The sequence below is a fragment of the Talpa occidentalis genome, unplaced genomic scaffold (genome assembly GCF_014898055.3).
Source record: "Talpa occidentalis isolate TD23 unplaced genomic scaffold, MPIMG_talOcc4v2.1 talOcc4.15, whole genome shotgun sequence".
In the NCBI taxonomy this organism is placed as follows: domain Eukaryota; kingdom Metazoa; phylum Chordata; class Mammalia; order Eulipotyphla; family Talpidae; genus Talpa; species Talpa occidentalis.
In genome coordinates this window covers 11717979-11731110 of record NW_023601543.1, presented here as the reverse complement: position 1 = coordinate 11731110, position 13132 = coordinate 11717979, and the positions used below count along the sequence as shown (strand labels likewise).

The 13132-nt window shown below is 36.0% G+C and overlaps 1 protein-coding gene across 6 annotated transcripts in view; it reads left to right on the top strand.

Annotated features, from left to right (window-relative positions):
* The window catches only part of PHF6 (PHD finger protein 6), a 46221-nt gene that overhangs the window by 18480 nt on the left and 14609 nt on the right, over positions 1-13132 (top strand). The gene's annotated exons all lie outside the window — the stretch shown is intronic.

The window sequence follows — 13132 nt, the reverse complement described above, 5'->3', positions numbered from 1 at the left end:
CATTCAGCCACTTTTCAGTTTCAAGAAGAAATTGGAATAAAATATATGTGGATTATACTGTGTTAATTTTTACCATAAGGTGTATTTCAATAATGAACATGTTTTGAAGAATTAACAGAATCGTTAAGATAAACTAATGTACGTAGTAAAAAAAAATCGGAAAATTTTTAAAATATTTATTTATACAAACATTTATTTAAATATTTATTTATACATTTAAACATTTAAATATTTATTTATACAGTCAGAAGCACAGGAGGGTGAGAGAATTCACCAGAGCCAGAGCGGGGAACAGAACAGGCAGACTGATGAAATACACTGCTGAGGGGAGCAGCGGGCACAGCAGGAGAGGTCTGCGTGCCATGTGGGACCCTCACCTATGGCCGGGGATCCAAACCGGCACTGCAGCGTCTGCGGGCAGCTTTGCAGCCCAGCGCTCAACTGCTGTGCCACCAGGGGAGGCCCCGGAATTTTTATATATTTATTTTTACATCATTTTTCATTTTTTTACAATGTGTGCATTTTCATCTCGGTTATAGTCCCCGTGAAATTCCCACCACCCATTCACCTGTGTACCATCACCAAGTCCCTTGTGCTCTTCCCACACCTGTTTTGATCCTACTCCCTTCTCCCCCCCTTTACAGAATGTCTCTGGTTTATAGTTGCCTGTTGATTTTGATTTTTACTTTAATTACTTTTTTTCCCTGATCCTTATTTGGATCCTCCACATTCCTCCTAAAAGTGAAACAATCTGAAAATCAGAATTTTTAAGAAAACTCTTACCCCAAAGTTTTTGTTAAGAATACATTGAGAGCATATTTATCTCTTGGAAGAAATGGTTAGTAGTTATGGACTTCTGTGTCCATGTAAGTGTGTTAGTATATTGTAAAGGTAATATTTGGGTTCCTTACTACATCAGAAATAGAAAATGTGAACTGAGGTTACTAGTACATTTTGTGATCACTAGGCTTTCTGTTAAATTTTTATTCACATGCAAGTACCTTACAGGCATGTTCATAAGAGCTAATCAGTTTTACAATAAAACTTGGAAATTATTTTATAGTTTGTTTCCACTTGCATTTGTACAAGACCAGGTTAGTCATGTTTATATATAGTTAATCAAGTTGTACTTGGTCTTTGAAAGGCATGGGAAAGTTCTCAAATTGAATTCTAACTTGTAAATCTTTTCAAACAGATGGTTTTGTTCCTGTAACTAGCAGTATAAAAAAGGCTTAGATTTAATCTGAAATTGTTCTGTCCTTCCATTTAAGTTACAGATCTTTAAAGTTTTGTTAGATTATGAGAACATGTTGTTTAGAATTAAAAGGTTTGAGCCTATTTTGGGAAGTTGTTTCTTTTTATAAAGACGTAACAAATTATCAGGGTTAGCATATTAAAATTTTTGATCTCTTAGAACTTGACTTTCATAATGCAAAAGTAGTATTGTTTTCACTTTGCACTCCAGATTAGTCCAAGTACTTTTATTAAAGTTCTGGTTAAAAATACAGTCTTAGTAAAAAGTTGTCTTTAAGGTAAACAGACAATAAATAATAAGAAAATTTTTTTGAGGTGGTTAAGTGCAACTGATAAGCCTTTAAAGTGTTTCCTTCAGTTTTTCCACACTTAATTTTAGGGAAAATTTAGGGGAAAACTATTTGTGAAAGGCTGAGTAAACTTTTTTACCTTTCATTACTTCAGATCTTAACAGTGTATTTATTCAATTCTCTTTAAGACTGTAGTCACTGTGTATGTTTAGCCAAGGATTGAAACTTATGAGCTGACAAATACAAGTATATGAACATACAGCAGCAGGATTTTTGAGGATGGCAACAATGATTAAGAGACATTTCTATTCCCTAGACTTCTGAAGCTGATAGTACCATCTAGTGGTAGAGAAAAGTCACTGCAGACTACATAAAGCAGAATAATTTTGACCACCTTTTTGCTTTGAGAAACTTACTAATGAGAAAGATCTAAGTTCATAACTTTTCAAGACGACTTATCTTTTAATGTAACTGGCAGGATAGCTATAATTCAAATTTGTGATGCAGTTTATTTGAATTGGGGTTCAGTTTCTATTTTTGTAGCACATTGGGGCCCCTTGTATTATTGATACATATGTAGTATATTATACTCATTGTAGATCTTCAAGTATAATTTTGTCATTTAAAAGTATTACAGTTTGTACTTACTGAATTTTGACTTTTATCACATTCATCTAGCTTGAATTTATTTGATACTGAGTGGTTTATCAGAAACATTACCTCACTGTTCTAATGGGAAACATGTTCTGCTTATGATTATGATTTTGATGGGGTTTTATAGGATTGTATTTTAGGGACTATCTTTGAGAATTGCACTACACTAGTCTGTACAGCAAAGAGGAATTGATACCTGTGTCAATTTCTTCATTTGCCATCTGTGGCTCAGTACCTACTTTGCTAATATTTAAAATGATAAATACTATATAATTCAGTCTGTCATATTAGTCTGATATAACATGAACTGTGTCTGAAATACTACATTTGAGGATGATTGCATAATACAGCAATTTCCTTTTTTCATATGAATATTAAATACCTAAAACCTGTGCCATCCATTTTGCTTCAGAGGAAAAAAAATGGACAGAGTTTGCAGAAGCAATTTTTTCTTCAATCTGTAGCCCAATATATTTAGCCATTTGGAAATCTAGCTGTCACTATGTCATGAGATGATTAGAATGCCAGCCCCAGGAACTGTAGGTATTGACCTGTTAGTGGTGATGGCCTTATATAATATAGGCTGCCTAGGAAATGATTAACAACATGAAAGAAAGCATTTCTGAATATCTGTATATATCCTTTGCTGATGGTACTAGCTGACAACTCTGTCCCTGTGGAGTTATACACAGATTGGTAAATTTATTTCACTATGTGCCAGGCCTGTTTAGGGAATTGGAGATATAGCAATAAACTAGCTCTGCCCCCAGAGAGCTTGAAGTCTAATTTGAGAGTCATACATTGAATGAATGAATGAGTGAATGGTAAATTTGAGGTCGAATTTGAGCGTTGTACATTAAATAAATAAATAATTAAATAAACATAATCGTATAATTATAATAAATGGCATGAATGAAAAAATATAGAGTACCACAAGAGCATGTTTGGGAAACCTTTGAGGACGTTTCATTTAGATTATCTCTTTAAAGGACTAAAGATGTACAGCAGGAACAGGATCCTTGATGACTCAGGCAAAAAGAACTTGATGCTTTCAAGAAATGAGTAGAAAACTATCAAAGCAAAGAATTGATAGAGTAGCACAAGATGAGGTTGGGGGAAGACTGCCTGGGGCCAGATTGATTGGTAAGAATTTCGAATATTATCCTAAGAACAATGGGGAAGTGATGATCATACAAGCAGGGGAGAAGGATTACGGCTGGTATCATGTAGATAACTGGAAAGAACTGAGCTAGATGGCATTGTGCTAAAGTAGTGACTAGTGGATGGATGAACAGAGATATAGAGTTGGATGGATTGTAGAGCGTGTGGAGAGAGGATTTGGAGGATAGGGGAAGCTGTAAGAAAGAGAGGTTTTATAGAGAGTGGCTTGCAGGTAGTGTATAGGGAACTAGGAAGTAGTGGATGGTTTGTAAGTGTATGTCTTTACTTAGAGAACAGATATGGTTGGAAATTAGTGATGCATTATAGTTGGAACAGTTGGCTCACGTTATAGAATCTTTTGAAAGGTCAAGTTTGAGATACCTATGAACTCTCCGAGTAGGAGTATGAGATAAACAGATGGATTATATGGCTCTCATTTGTAGAATAGAGAGAAACCTGACTAGAGATAGAAATTTGCTGGAGTATAAATAATAGTATCTCTCTCTTAGTGGTGGGAAAATTACCTAGGGAGAGACTTTCAGGACTGACTGAGCCTGGACGAAACTTAACAATTTATGCCTGGCTAGAGAAGGTTGGGCCTGCAGTGAGAAAGAGAGGAATGACTAGAGAAGTAGGAGGAAGTGTTAGGCCCTGGAAACCAAGGGAAGGAAGATAATAGTTCAAGAAGGAACCAACTTTGTATACTGTTGAAAAGAAATCATTAGAGGAAGTAGTTTTGGTAGAGTAGTAGGTACAGAAACTTTATTATAGCAGAGAATGGGAGGTAAAGAAATTGGAGATGGGACATGGGGAAGTCTTCTAATATGTTTGCTTATCAAGAGGCAGGACAATAGTTCAAAAGCAGTTGAAGGATGCCTTTTTTAATTGTAATTTATTTTCAGAGCAGTTCTAGGTTTATAGCAAAATTTAGCAGAATGTCGAGTTCTCATATATCCCTTTTCCTCCCCTGACAGCCTCTTCTATCAAATCCCACAGTGTAGTAGGTCTGCTAAAGTTGATGAACCACCTTTACACATTGTTGTTACCTAAAGTCCATAATTTACATCACAGTTCATTCTTGGTGGCATACTTTCAATAGGTTTGACTAATCTATAATGATGTGTATACATTATAGTATCTTACAGAATAGTTTCACTACCCTGAAATTCCTCTGTGTTCTGTCTGCTCATCCCTCCCCCTAACTCCTTTACTCTTCTAACTCTCTTTACTCTCTCCATAGTTTTGCCTTTTCCAGCATGATAATAGATGGAATTGTATGGTATGTAGCCTTCCAGATTGTCTTTTTAAACTTACTATGCTTTTTTTCCCCAGGAGGGGAAGGATTAGTTGATATATGCATGTTTCTGAGAAAATATCTGATAGGCAAAAAAAGATGAAAGGTAGAGGAAGGAGGATTCATTTATTTCTGCTTTGGTTTTTATATTTCTTTTCTTCTACTGGTTTTGGCTTTTTTTGTTGTTCTTTTTCTAGATCTTTGAGCTTCGAGATTAGGTTGTTTCTTTGAGTTCTTTCTTGTTTCTTGATGTGAGCCTCTATTGCTATATATTTTCCTCTTATTACTGCTTCTGCTGCATCCTGTACATTTAGGAAATTGGTGTCCTCCTTGTCATTCAATTCAAAGAATTTTTTAATTTCTTCTTTGATCTCCTCATTAGTCCAGTGGTCTTCCAGAAATGTGGTTTTCAATCTCCATGAGGCAGGAGAGTTCCTTGCCTTCTTTTTATGGTTTATTTCTAGTTTGATGCCTTCATGGTCAGAGAAGATGGTTGGTATGATTTCAGTCTTGGTGTATCTGTTAATGTTTGTCTTGTGTCCCATTATGTGATCGATCCTGGAGAATGATCCGTGTGCGCTTGAGAAAAATGTGTACTCAGATTTTTTTGGGTTTAGTGTTCTATAGATGTCTGTTAAGCCCAAGTGCTCTAGATCCTTATTTAGAGCTTTAGTGTCTTTACTTTTTTTTTGTCTCGTTGATCTATCCATTGTTGATAGTGGTGTGTTGAAGTCTCCCACTACGTATGTGTTTTCTCTGATGTCTGTTTTCAGAGACGACAATAGTTGATATATTTTGGTGCTCCTTCGTTTGGTGAATATATGTTAATGAGTGTTATTTCTTCTTGAAGTATTGTCCCCTTGATCATAATGTAGTGACCGTTGGGGTCTCTTTTTATCTTTTTGAGTTTGAAATCTGTTTTATCTGATATAAGTATAGCTGTTCTTATTATTTTCCTTAGTATTCAGTATGGAATGTTTTGTAAGAAAATTTTATAACATTTCAGTTTCTTTGGCTTGAAACTCAACACAGTATTTAAAGTGTCACCTATTTTGAAGTGACACTTCCTTTTCATGTAGTTTCTCTTGTCCCGGGTGTTAGTAGAACAGGGTTATCTAATGAGACATGGTTTCAGTTTTTGGCAGGTGGAGGAGGACATAATTTAGTGACAGCTACCTGACCAGTTGATTAAAATACAATGCACATGGAAATACTTAGAGATAAAGGAGAGTCATATTTATATCTTATTGTTAAACCTTCAGGAAAAAAATATATGAATATTTAGAAAGAATGAATGATAAATTATGTATGATATTAACATTTGGGTGAAGAGTATAAAAGAATTTTTTTTTACTAATTAAGTAGGTCTGAAATTAAAAAGATACAATAGTAATAAATGCCACACTTTAAGTGAACATAAAATCCTAGGTGTTGAGATGGTGTAGAATCTTTTGTTCCTAACCTTGGAGACTCTAGTCTTGACTGTAGGAGCTTGGTGGACTTTAGGAACCTACTCCTATATGACAGTTAAGAAACTTTATAGTAGAGGGCCTCCCTGGTGGCGCAGGTGGTTGAACGCTGCACTGTGAAGCTGTCCAGAGCCTCTGCAGCGCGGGTTTGATCCCCGCTGGCCGGGGAGAAACCCACATGGCAAGGCAGACCTCTCCTGTCTCGGCTGCTGCTCCCCTCAGCAGTGTATTTCGTCAGTCCACCTGTTCTGTTCCCTGCTCTGTCTCTGGTGAATGCTCCCACCCTCCTGCACATCTGGCCTGTACCCTGGTTCTTGTATAAATAAATAAATCTTTACCAAAAAAAAGAAACATTATAGCAGAGATTGCTTGTCAAATCATGTAACTCAGTTTATGTCTCAAGAAATTGGGTCCCCATAATTACATTAGAAGTATGTTATTTATGTAGGTTTCAAGCCTTTACCTGCTTTAATGTTCACTTAGTATCTTCTTTCCCTTGTTCTTTTTCTCTAGAATATGCTATAATTTCCAGTCTTTGTTATTTTTATTAAATGAACAGTTAGGGAGATTTTAATGTTATCAAAGTCTCTAAAATCCCTGAAGTTTAGTATCATTGAATAGATTTATGAAGTACTCGTACACTGAATATGAGCTTTGAAATCAGATCTATAGTTGAATCTTAGCTCTGCCACTCAATAATTACATGATCTTGGGCCAGTATCTCTTTAAAGCCCATTGGCAAGGGTTTAAGCATAAGCACTTCACAATCCACAGCCACTGCAGCGCGAGTTCGATCCCTGGCCACCAAGGAGGTGACCCACATGGCACAGCAGATTTCTCCTGTCTCACCCGCTGCTCCCGTTAGCAGTGTATTTCAGTAGATCTGCCTGTTCTGCTCCCCACTCTGTCTCTGGTGAATCCTCTCACCCCCCCCCCATCCCCGCACCTCTGGCCTGCACCCCAGCTCTTGTATGCGTAAATAAATAAATCTTTTTTTTTTTTCTCGTGGGACCCTCGCGGCCGGGGAACGAACCGGTGCTGCAGAGGCTGCGGGGAGCCTCTCAGCCCAGCGCTCAACTGCTGCGCCACCAGGGGAGGCCCAAATAAATAAATCTTTAAAAAAAGTAGAGCCCATCTGTAAGATCTGCAATTAAAAAAAAAAAAAAAAACCTGCCTCAGAGGATTATTGTAAGGATTAAATGAAATAATGCATGTAGAGTTCTTAGCAATGTTCCTCTATACCCCTCACCCACTTCCTCCATCTGGATTATTTTGAATTACATCCCAGACATATTTTATTTTAGTGTACTTAATTAAGAATAATGTATTTTTGATGTGTGCTGCATATTTATAGATGCATATGTATATGCATAAAAGTAATCATTTATCTGATTCCTTTGCTGAAAAAGCAGAAAGCAGAGTTTAAATGTCATGAAACATGCAGTGCAAATACCCATCATGTTTCCATTGAAGAAGGCAAGGCAAGCCAATCCAGTCTTCCTATTGTAGGAGCCCTAGAGATTCAGTGCAGAGGTGATGCTTATCCTAACCTTGATGCTTGTCCTTTTGCTTATCCTTTTTCTTAAAAATAAATTCCAACGAACATTTATTGAGTACTGGGTGTGAACCCATTGAGGAACTTTTAAAAAGAAGCCCTTTGTGGACAAAGGGCTTACAGTCTACACAAGGTATGACATGAATAATAACTAACAATTGAATAGAATTTTATACTTTTCTGGGCATTTTTCACAAACATTTTTCTTAAAACAGCCTTTAAAAGAAGATGTTATTAGTCCCATTTCATATACCAAGAGACCACCTTGTGAATGTAAAGTAACCTTGCCAAGTTCAAACCTAGTAAGTGGAAATCTTTACACTTTCTCCCAGAGGTCCTTTCTACTTTGTACTGTTAAACTGATGTGAAAGCTTGGGGGTAGGAGGAAGGAAGTGGAATTTAAACCAAGAAAGCATAGCATGAGAAAAAACATTGATTAAGAAGATACGGACAGCTTTAAAACTAGGAGTATTGCTCTCCTGATAAGTTGGTGACTCCCGTCCTTTATAGAGATCATAGTAGAGGCAAACAGAAGAGTAACAGAAGGACCTAGCCGACTTAAGGTGACACAGCTATCTGGGGGCTGTGCTTAAAAGAGACTGGGAATGCTTGATGGCACAGGTAGGAGAATAACCTTATTTCGTTACCTTATCAGCCTAGATTTTTTAGAAATTGCAGCTGTGAAGAGAATAGAAAGGATTTATTTTTATCATATTCATTTGTTTGGATAGAAGAATACTGTACAGAAATCAGTAGTACATAAGAGTATGTACTCCTGTTAAGCTTCCCTCTCATTCTTGCCTTTGTATCTCAGTTTCCAAATTTCTTGTGTTAAAAGCAATCATTACGTATCAGTTTCTTATGAATCCTTCCAGAACAATTGTATTCATATGTATGACTATCCTTTTTTTCAACTTCCAGGAGCATATGAAATGTGTATTTCCATGACAATGGGTATTATCATTTTAAAAGCATGCAATAGCTCACTGCCATGTATTTGTCCCAGTTCTTGCCTGTGAGCTTGGGCAAAATTATTTGATCTTTTTGAACTTACTTTCTTTTTCGGCCGGGGAACGAACCAGCGCTGCAGAGGCTGCAGGCAGCCTCGCAGCCCAGCGCTCAACCGCTGCGCCACCAGGGGAGGCCCTTTTTTTTCCTTTTTTTTAAGATTTATTTATTTATACATATAAGAGCTGGAGGGTGTAGGCCAGAGGTACAGAGAGGGGGAGGTGAGAGGATTCACCAGAGACAGAGTTGGGAGCAGAATAGGCGGATACACTGCTGAGGAGCCTAGTGGGTGAGACAGGAGAGGTCTGCTGTGCCATGTGGGTTACCTCCCTGGCTGGGGATCTAACTAGTGGCTATTGGATAGCTTCATAGTGCTTAAATTTAACTCCTTGTGCCACCAGGGAGGCTGCTGAACTTGCTTTCTTTATCTCTAAAGTGGGGATGGGAGTGATGATTTACAAGGTAATTGTGAAGCTGGAAGGAGAGATGGTTCACATAAACTACATAGCAATTCTGGGATCATCAAACCCAAAAGACTCAAATGTTAACTCATTATTTTGAGTATTTCCAATTCATATATTAAGTGGGAAAAGGCAAGATGCAGAATACTATGCTTAGAATGCCATTTGTGTATTCAATTAAAAAAAGCACATTTGTGTGCACAGAGTAAATAATAGCTGACATTTATTGAGCACGGCTTATGTGCTAGGCACTGTTCTAAGCCCATGAACAACTCGTTTAATTCATTGAAGAATCCTGAGGTAGGTCTCAGGTCCAAGAACACATGCAGGATTTAAAATCTTGGGTTCTTAGCCCTTGAGGTTGAGAAATGAAGCAAATAATAGCAGTTACCTTGAAAGGAAGGGAGGGAGTATATAAGAAGGAATGGAAGCAAGAAAGCTAGGGCACCAGCTGAGCTCTCAGAGCAGATAGAATCCAGTGGAAAGGAAGATTTTCACTTTTCACTATGCAGATTTTATTTTTATAATTACTAAAGAAAAAAATTGTTTTTTAAAATTTTAAAACATTTTCAATTTTGAATTAGAGGGAAAGTAAGCAAGGAAAATTTAAACAGTGGTGCTATGACTAGCTTTGTGCTCGTATTTTCATGTGTATTTTCAATTATTTTAGGTAAAGTAATGTCACTGGTTCAAAGTGTTCAACCTTTTTAAGGTTCCCGATACATATTGCCATACTACTTTCTCTAGAAGGAATGTGCTAGATTACATTTCTGTTAGATGGCCCTTTACCCCTCCTTTCATTACATTGGATGTTATAAATTATTTTAAATACAAAGGAAATACATTGGTATAAGTGGTAATTTTAAAAAATAGTATAAAAGTACTATTGAATTAAAGTGGTTCATAAAAACCGCCAAATCACATTCTTAATCCCCAGATCACATTCTCTTTTAATACAATGGCATCAGTCTATCTCTGTCCATTATGTTATGCAGCTTGCTTTTTTCATTCTGTGATAGATTGCAGACTTCCTTCACTGTTTAGTGCATGTAGATTAACCACATTCTTTTTAACAGTTGTATTACATACCATAGAATAATTGAAGGGTTTCTCTGTAAGTAAAAATAAGTTATATTTATTTCTTTCACAAGTATAAATAAAACTGCCTTGCTCTTCCTTGTACATATATATGTACATGTGGATTTATACAAGTGGTTCTGTAGGATAAAGTTCTAGAAATGGGTCTCCAGGCAAAGGGTCTGTGCATTTAACATTGGGATTAAGTATTGGCACATGTACCTATTTTATGCTGCCACCATTAGTGTAGTGAGAAGGCCCAGTTCTCCGTACCTGTGCTGAATATTTTCAGTCTTTAATTTTTGCTGGTCCCATTATTTCATTTAATTCCCATTTCTCTTACCGTTTTTAAGGTTGGGCTTCTGTTCATGTATTTTTAGTCATTTTTATTTTTTTCTGTGAAATTACCATTTTTCTCTTGAGGTTTGTCTTAAAAATTGAATCGTGGTGCTTTCTGTAATATAGATATCAGTTCTGTCACTAAATACAAAGGACTTTCCAATTTATCATTTGTCTTTTAACTTTGTTTATGGTGCTTTTTGTCATATAAAAGTTTCTAATTTTTCTTTTTAGTCAAATCTCAGTTTTTCATTTAGAGTTTCTGGGGTGTTCAATTTCAAGATTATACAAAACATTCTCCTTTGTTTTCTTCTATTAACATTTGTAGTTTGGTATTTTATGATTCTTTTTTAATCCATCTCTAATGGATGTGAGAAGAGGAATCTCGGTTCCAATAAATAGATCGCAGTTTGTGCTGTCATGTCTTTCCTCTGCGCATTTGAAATGCCGTATTACCATCCTCTGAATTCCCAGATGCAATAGGGGTCAATTTTCAACCTTGTTAGTCTCTTCTGCTGATGTCTATTATTCCTGTGTCAGTGTTTTAACTGCTACTGCTTTATATAGTAAAATCTTCTCTTAAAAGATATTGTTGCTATCCAGAAAACCATGGAATCAACTTTAAGTTCCAGTTTATTGGTTAGTGTGAACTGATAGCATTCTAACGTTGCTGTTTATCCAGAAGCATGGTCTATCTCATTTTTGTGAAGGCTTCTTTAATATTTTTATTTCTAATGCATTTTTGTTGGATTTATTGTAATGTTTTGTAACTTTAGCCTCTCATTTTGATAGGTTATAAAATGTTACATCAGTTTACACTTTGAGTCCAGAGAAGTCAAATTTTCTAAAAGTATGTTTATTGATTACTTACATTCTGTTTGTTAATTAGGTCACATGCTTAATCCTTTTTTCTTTTAAAGAATGATCCAATCTGTATACTCCATCTTTTTTTTTTTTAAATTTATTTTTGTTTAGAAGAACTGGGATGTGGGCCAGACATGCAGGGGTGGGGAGGGGAGAGGGAGTTGAATGGATTCGCCAGAGACAGAGTAGGGAGCAGAACAGGTAGATTGATTGAAATACACTGCTGAGGGGAGCAGTAGGCGAGACAGAAGAGGTCTGCTGCCCCATGTGGGTCACCTCCCTGACTGGGAATCGAACTCTGGCCCCTAGTGGTGATAGCACAGAGACTTAACCCCTAGACCACCAGGGAGGCCCACTTAATTCTTTTTCTCTTGGAGGTCTTCATCTTTTATGAACTTACACTATAATGATACCACTAACCCTTTGTTGTAGGTACAACAGATTTCTTTCCAGTTCATTATCTTTTATTTGTTTTTACTTTTATTAGTTTAAAAGTATTTTTTTTTAGTTAAATCTATCGATCTTTTGTGTGTATTCTTTTTTTTTTTAAGTATTGCTGTTAAGTCCCCTAAAGTTTTGTACTGAGTGATTCCATATTTAGGACAAATAACCCATGTGAAAAATTAGTGAGGTTGGCCTATAATGGAATCAGTTAAGTAATTCCTTTATAGCTCTTTAATAATAGGGTATTAGTGTAGTGTTAGTGATTTTGTTTCGTTGTGAATAACAGAATATTATGTATATCATATATGGCATAATATATATCAGAATGAAATATTTGGTCATGATTTCATTCTGAGAATTTAAAATTTTTAGCAAGTACAAGTAATTCTAACAACTTTAATAAAATTATGTGTCTTAAAAATGGAGTGTTTAAAGTAGGTGGTATATTCCGATGCAAAATTTGCTGTCTTGTTCAGATCAGAAGACAGCTTTACTTGTCTTCTGTTTTCAGAGGAAGGATTAGCCACATAAATTTGTCTTATTGCCTGTAAAGCACTGTTAACTGACTTTTACCTTTTCCCCTTCCTTTTTCCCTCAAATATTGTTTTGCAAATAATCTAATGTTCTTGGTTCCTGGAATTTGTATATTCAAGTATACTGATTGAATTACCATTTTTATGTCATAATGCATGTGCTTTTATTTCTGACAAAGCAAACAACTTTTAAAGTATGTACTAGGTAAGATATTAGCGTTGAGAATAGGAGTTTATTTACTTTCTCACTGAGAAATTATCCACTGGAAGTACTATCAATAACTTATAGTAAAAGAGAAAACAATGCCTAAAACTTCCTATAGTTTGACCCTAAAACGAGTGACCAGTTGGTTTTTGTACCTTCTTGAACATTAAACACATTGTCTTATATGCAGTAGACCCTCAATAAATAAAATATTTGTAGTAAATAGGAGTGAAATACCTTCTGTTAATGGTAGAAATTCTTTTCAAATTCCTGGGAAATGCAGTTCTAAAATTTCCTTATAAATTTTGTTTACTCCTTTAAAGTATACACAACCACTTGCAGCACAGCTTTTCTACCACTTATGTTAGAAATTCCTTTTATACGTGACATTTGTTTATCAAGAGCAATTTTATTCGATAGAGCATTTCTATGATGGTAGAAACAGCTTTTCTCTGTGATGTCCAATACAGTTACAGCTTGCCACATGTGACAATAAGCACTTGAAATATGGTCAGTGTGACTGA